The sequence below is a fragment of the Euprymna scolopes genome, chromosome 14, assembly GCF_053919585.1.
Source record: "Euprymna scolopes isolate OS-2025 chromosome 14, ASM5391958v1, whole genome shotgun sequence".
Taxonomy (NCBI): domain Eukaryota; kingdom Metazoa; phylum Mollusca; class Cephalopoda; order Sepiida; family Sepiolidae; genus Euprymna; species Euprymna scolopes.
Window position 1 is genome coordinate 132,062,696 of NC_136495.1, and position 8,364 is coordinate 132,071,059.

The 8,364-nt window shown below is 28.9% G+C and overlaps 1 protein-coding gene across 1 annotated transcript in view; it reads right to left on the reverse strand.

Annotated features, from left to right (window-relative positions):
- LOC145293272 (uncharacterized) overlaps positions 1-6,178 on the reverse strand; it is a 489,760-nt gene extending 483,582 nt beyond the window's left edge. Inside the window, exon 1 of the mRNA XM_080139872.1 lies at positions 6,068-6,178. The gene's annotated coding sequence lies outside the window, so the exon portion shown is untranslated. The remainder of the gene's footprint in view (positions 1-6,067) is intronic.
- Positions 6,179-8,364: the final 2,186 nt, after the last annotated feature.

Consider the following 8,364-nt stretch of genomic DNA (forward strand, 5'->3'; position numbering starts at 1 on the left):
TACATATATATATATATATATATATATATTCATTTTCTATTCTTATTTTTATATATATATATATATATATATATATATATATATATCATATATTATCCCAGTAATTATCGGCGTAACAGGACTCAGAATTTCAAAAGCTACATGGCAGGCAAATATAAGAGATATAAAAATAATTGTACTTAGAATGTATTATATTGTAAGTGAATGTCTGGTATGCGGTATTTATGCCCCATCCCTAGCTAGAATAATAATAAGAAAATTTGTAAAACGAAGAACTGAATAGAAAGTGGATAGATTTAATAGTGATAAACTAATTTTCTATTACTATTATTACATATGAACTCCATAACTTTGTGGATAAGAACTATTCATTGCTTCATTACATATACAATTCTGTGAATCGCTGAAACGATACGATCCTTTTTTTTACTTGATTTTACATACGAATGCTGCCATTTAAATATTCGTTTGTCAGTATAGAGCAGAATACATTGGCAACACTAACCACAGTTTAGAAATGAAAATAACGCAACAGGTCCAATGTAGTGTTCGCACGCAAAAGATATCGAGTACATTCGGAAAATTTACGGGCACATAAGTCTGACATTTGCAACCCCACGCTTTGAAGTATAAATACCTGTTCTAACTGTTGCTCTGGTTAATGGCTCTTTAAATTGCATAACGCTATGAGGAACATAAATACTTTTAATCGGTTTTTGTTAATGCCTCTAAACACAAAGAATTGAAACATAAGTTGGGGATTTTTCATGATTAAGTGCATACATTAATTAGATTAAAAATCTTACCCCAAGTTTGCCTTCCACTTAATATTTGCAACATACAAATGCCCAGCCATTGATGAGAGTAACTGTCTGCCTTAAATATCGAGTATTCATAGGATGAATCTATATATATTAATATTAATATTCATATCCTCATTTTGAAACTTTGAATTTTGAAATTTTGAATTTTGAAATGTTTAATTGTATATATATATATATATATATATATATATATATATATATATATATAAATATATATATAAATGTATATATATATAGCCTGCTTATAATACAAACATAATTGGTTACATATGTGCATACATGTTTCAGTGGAATCTCGATTCAAAGAAAGCCACCTCATCAGACCAGGAAAAGAAACATGTATGCATATATGTAACCAATAACGTTTATATGATAAACAGACTATATACCTGCTCTGTCCTCCATTGTGAACTCTTTAATAATCACACGCGTTTAAGGGGATTTACATTTAGGGGAAACCAACCAATACAACCATTATACCTATATACACACACACTAATATATATATATATATATATATATATATATATATATATATACTTATACACACACACATGCATATATATATATATATATATATATATATATATATATATATATATATATATATATGATCTGTGTTATCTCTCAGCAGTTACGCGATGATTATATTTTATTATTTTACACATATCGTCGTCGTTGCAACACTCGAATAAGAATACACATTTTTCTCATTTGGATTGAGTCACCATCAGCTACAGAGTGTTTTAGGTGATCCAGGAAAGCGCCGCTTAGTGTCGCACACTCTTAAGATGTCACCATTCGCTTCGGTAAACATGTGTTTGACATGCAGGTTCAGGAAGGAAGGCATCTTGAAGCAGGTTGCTGGTACACCATTACGTAGAGTACTGTCTTGTCGCCTACCTGCTAAGCGAGTTTATGCGGGTGTTCATATCCCTCCAGAGAGTTAAACGCGCCCCCAGATACCGACCTAGAAATTTCTAAGGTTCGGCGCAGTACATACAGCGCTTAGTCTTCGCAAAGGGTCACAACTCTGGTAGTGACCAGGTGCATCGTTACATACGGTGATTTGGCGAAAACAATTCTGTTAATGTTATTGCGCTGTATATATATATATATATATATATATATATATATATATATATATATATATATATATATATATATATATATACAGGGTGACTCAAAAAAACAAAAGCTAAATGGAGGCCATCTAGAACATATGCTGTAGAACGGGGAAAAAAAGGCCAAAGACCCTAGTGTTTTGATGTGATGTTTTCAATATAAAAAACTAGTTATGACCAAAGTTTCATTTCATTCAGACAAAACACTAAGAAACGGGACCTAATTAGAGTTTGGGCCCGTTATTTTGGATCACCCTATATATATATATATATATATATATATATATATATATATATATATATATATATATATATATATATATACTAATCAGGGTGCCCGACGTTTCCCGGGTGTTGTGAGGTGTGTGTTGAGCAAAAAAAAAAAAAAAAAGTGGTAGTAGGCAGGCTGGCTCGAACCCGTATTGCGAACGGGGAAAAGAACGTGATGAAAAAAATATGACGTGTTTGCGGTTGCGTGCAACATCAAACCAGAAGTGACGTAGGTGTAAATTAACGCTAAATAATCGAAAAGAGAGGATGACTTTAGACAATATCGGCGAAAAAAGCGACCCCTCCTTGTAGAAAAGGGCCCAGTTGAAAGTGATAGAATTATTGTTTTTTGGCCAATGTTTCGATATTTGTCGTCCGAAGGTCGAGGTTCAAAATAATACCTATCCCGTGAAAATCCATGGCTATTCTCGATTGTTTAAGACAGACATACCTACATACACATCTTCATACATTTAAACAGACAGGTGAGATTTATACATTACAGAGAGATTTATACATTAACGACAGATGAAGACAGATTTATACATTACAGACAGGTGAAAATGTATATATATATATATATATATATATATATATATATATATATATGCATATGCATATATATATATACATATATACATGCATATGCATATATATATGCATATATACGTATATATATATGCATATGAATATATGCATATATCTATATATATATATGTATATATATATATATGTGTGTACATATATCCGTATATATACCCTTATATATGTATATATATGTAAATATATGTACATATGTATATATATATACATATGTGTATATATATGTGTATATATACATACATATATATATATCTATATTGTGTGTATATATATAAATACATATATCTACATATATGTGCGCTTATATATATATATATACGTATATATATGTATGTATATATATATATAAATACATATATCTACATATATGTACGCTTATATATATACGTATATATATATTCATACATATATATATATACACATAATATATATATACGTATATACATATATATATGCATATATATGTATATATATACGTATATATATGTATATACATATATGCATATATCTATATATATGTATATGTATGTGTGTACATATATCTGTATATATACCCTTATATATGTATATATATGTAAATATATGTACATATGTATATATATATATATATGCGTGTGTATATATATGTGTATATATACATATATGTGCGCTTATATATATATATTTATATATATACATATATATTTTGTGTGTATATATATATATATATAAATACATATATCTACATATATATGTACGCGTATATACATACGTATATACATGCATATATGTGTGTGTGTGTGTGTGTGTGTGTGCAACAAAATATTAAATGCACAATATATCACAAGACAAAATACTGTGAACAAAAGACTGATGAACACTGCAAAAACGGAAGAAAAAAATTAAATACAGAAGATATTGTAAACAATGTCAGATTCGGATCAACAAACTTTCCGAAAAAAGTTATGATTTTAAATTTGTTGAATAACAGCAAAACATAAGAAACGATAACACGCACAGCAGGATACTTTTTATTATTATTTTGACACGTGCGTAACGATTTATAGTTTTAAAAAATTTATGCAGAACATACCTGAAAGTGTAAGTAAATATAGAACGGAAAGGAAACAAATCACAATGAAAGTAATATTTAGTTTTACTGCATTTCTTTCCAATTGTTTTCTTCTCTTTGTTTTTATTTTCTCTTCTGCTTTAACTCTTTTATCACGCGATGCCTACTTTTCACCCAGTATTTTAGCTTGTTTTTAATTCATTCAACGCTGGAATTGTAGGAAAGACGATGGAGTATCATGCCAATTACATTCACTGATCAAAGAAAAAAGAAAATATTTCCTCAGGACACATGCATAGGAAAATTCGCGAGTAGAATTAGCAAATTAGTGAAAAAAAAAAAATGAGCAGATGGTTAAAGAGTGAAATGTGTGAAAATTTACAGTGTTCGAGCCGCTATTTTTCGGAATGAAAGACATGAACAAAGGCTGATGCGACTCCCGCGTTGTGGATCAACATCGGTTATCTTTGTTTGGATTTGATACCGACGGTATCGGTACGGTTTTCCTGATCTTCTGTAATACGCACGTATTAATTAACACACACACACATACATACACACACATACACACACACGCACACACACATACACACACACATACACACACACGCACACACACACACACACATATAGATAATTTGTAAACAATTCCAATACCACAGGTATATTTATATACGTATGGTACGTCTTACACGCGTTTCGTGGAACGGCAAAGATAAAAATAAATTACCTTACTCATTACAGGTTATATATATATATATATGTATATATATATATATATATATATATATATATATATATATTGACTCACACACACACAATACTTTAAGAATATCAATATATATTTGTAATATTCAAGTAAAAATATGTAGGACATACAGGTGCACTTAGCACGCAAAAGAATGACCACACACCTATAACAACATATATATTTATATATCTAATGTAGATGTTGGTACATACATCTTTTACTCATTAACTATATAACATATATATGTATATATACATATATATAAATATATTTATAAATAATGCACACGTATGTGTGCGAATGTATATGCTTGCAGAAATAGAAACATATATGTATGCATTGGTATACAAATAACCTTCTGACAAGTACATTCACAGAAACAGAGTTCTAATATTGTATTGAGCAATAACGAAATAGATACTGAAACAAAAAATGTACATGTAATATACTACTTGTAATCGCTGTGTGAAATAATTATTAAATAGATACGAATATATGAATAAATGAGGTTGTACTAGATGCTATTTTTATAAAGCAAACCGTCTGTTATTTTTATTAGGGCGAGCACATTTGAGTGTGTGTGTATATATATATATATATATATATATATATATATATATATATATATATATATATATATATGTGTGTGTGTGTGTGTGTGTGTGTGTGTGTATATATATATATATATATATATATATATATATATATATATATATATATATATATATGCATTTGTGTGTGTGTTTGGTTATGTATTAGTGTGCGCGTGTGCTTTATGATTATGGGGAAATAACTGTTTCCTCATAGCGCAAAGCAATATTTTTGGAAAGTACTTTGGAGAGCTATTTATGTTACCGGATATGTACGAAATATGTATAAATAGAAAACGCATAACCACTATAATTTCTTTGACTTTTAGTAGTATGTGCGTTGTCACAGAAGGAAGACCTTTTACACCGCTGATCACAGGCTAATGATCGGTCATTCGTGTTTGAAATATATCCGTGGAATTAATGGCTACATCCATCCACAGTAAGAAACCGAGCTATACCGAAACATCCGTATATGAACGACTATATATATATATGTGTGTGTGTGTGTGTGTGTGTGTGTGTGTGTGATGGTAATATAGTTCATCTATCTTAATAAAGAAACGTGGCAAGGAAGATCAATTTCATATTGTAGCATTTTATGAGATAAAAATAGACGTTATATGTTTGAATTATGAAGCCATCGTCTTTTCTGTGATTGTATTTAGATACGAAGCGAGTGTGTGTGTGTGTGTGTGTGTGTGTGTGTGTGTGTGTGTGTGTGTGTGTGTGTGTGTGTGTGATCGCGCACTTGTGCGTTTTTTTTTGCGCGGTGTTTTTCTGCATGTGTGCGTGTGTTCGTAGTTTAGTGATAATTTAAAAGAAAGAAAAAAAAAAAACCTCTTATTACTTACAAAGTCCAGAGCAAAGTCACAAACAGCGGTAGGACCTCTCTCCAAAGTCGGCCTGAGATCGTTGTTCACAAACTGCAGTCGTCCTTCGTGCAGAGAAGAGAAGCCGAAACTTAGCAGTAGATTGCAGATTAACCACAAGCACTGCCCGCTTTTCAGACTAGTATTTATCCCACGTGTTCCGGCTATATATTACCCAACTCCCCTTTCAAAATGTCCAATCGCGAATCCACATAACCTGTATCGATTAATTAAAAGACACGCAATCATACCAAACAAGAAAATATAAACAGAGAGAAGAAGAAGAAGAGGAAAAAAAGAAATGGGGTAATATGTAATATAGATTTATATTTTTAGCATTCGTAAGCACCCGACAGAACTTAACTAATAGAGTATCATATGTTTTTTTTGTTTGTTTTTTCTATGTCTATATTTCTATAGATGTAGATCGCGCGTTTGCTAAGCGACGATCGGGCGTTTATCGTTTTTAAGTGTAACGGCAAACGTATTTTCTGATTAATCATTTCGTTCCGATATATGTTTATTTTTTGTGGATATGTTTTCTTACTTTTACGTTTGATAATCATAAAGTATTTGTCAACTCTATCAATATAATCATAACGACCACGATAATTTTTCTTTAGTAATAAAACATTATAATAAAAAAAAATGTAGTGACAGACAAGGTTTAAAAAAAAACAGTTGTGAGAAAATAAACCCTAACATAAATTATGGATTGTAAGAAAAAACAAGAAAGATTATTTATAATATAAACAAATAGAACTAAAAGTCGCTGAAAAATTGGATTTATTATCTTATATAGTTGTGAGAGGTGTATACAGATAGATGTATACATATATACATGAGTAACTATCTTTCTATCTATCTATCTATCTATCTATCTATCTATATATATATATATATATATATATATGTGTGTGTGTGTGTGTGTGTATAAATAAATATATATAAATAAATATATATATATATATATATATTTATATATATAATCATATATATATACATTGTATATATATATATATATATATGATATATATATATATATTGTATATATATATATATATATATATATCAATATATATGGATATATTTTTTATATATACAGGGTGTCCATAAAGTTTGTGTGCAATAAAAAGATATATATGTTTATTTGCATTTGCAATCCAAATTTTTAATCACACATGCAATTAAAGTTTTTTTTCCAATGCACACAGACTTTATGGACACCCTGTATATATATATATATATATATATATATATATATATATATATATATATATATATATAGAGAGAGAGAGAGAGAGAGAGAGAGAGAGAGATAGATAGATATAGATATAGATAGATATAGATAGATAGATAGATATAGATATAGATATAGATGTTGCTTGTTTTGGTTTTAGCGATATGTTTTGAATGAATTCAATTATTTACGAAATGCATTTTTACCTAAATGAGAGTTGGGAATAATTTTCCCCTTTAACCAACTTGGTACCCCCACATGGGGAGCAGTATATATATTCTTTTTAAAATATAATTATCCACTGACACGTGTTTCGTCGTCTATGAATCATCAGAGTCGCTAGATTCAGCCATTCTGATGAGTCGTAGACGACGAAACACATGTCAGTGGATAATTATATTTTAAAAATAACACACACACACACACACACACACACACACACACACACATATATATATATATATATATATATATATATATATATATATATATATATATATATATATTGCTAAATCCTACCCTCTGACGAGAAGGAAAGTATTTCTTCGAAACTCTGCGGATTAAGGATTATCCACTTATTTTGTGCTTCCTTTTTAAAATTAAATATGGTTTTAACTCTTTTTCAAAGAGTTTTTAACATGTTTTATTAAATACTTGCTCTTTATATATATATATATATATATATATATATATATATATATATATATATATATATATATATATATATAACTACTTAATAAACTCACATAAAATTAATATACGAAAGTATAGATTTATGCGTAAACTGTAAGTATTTACTTCAAAAGTGCTCAATACGTAGGTAGAGCTAGTTAGTAATTTATAAAATATATATGGCGATTAAGCTACACTGAATATTCCGCGTTTCATCCACTCTAGGACTCCTCAGAGTGGATGAAACGCGGAATATTCAGTGTAGCTTAATCGCCATATATATTTTATTAATTACTATATATATATATATGTATATATATATATATATATATAATTTAAAGGAGATTAGAACAATAGTCTAAAGAGC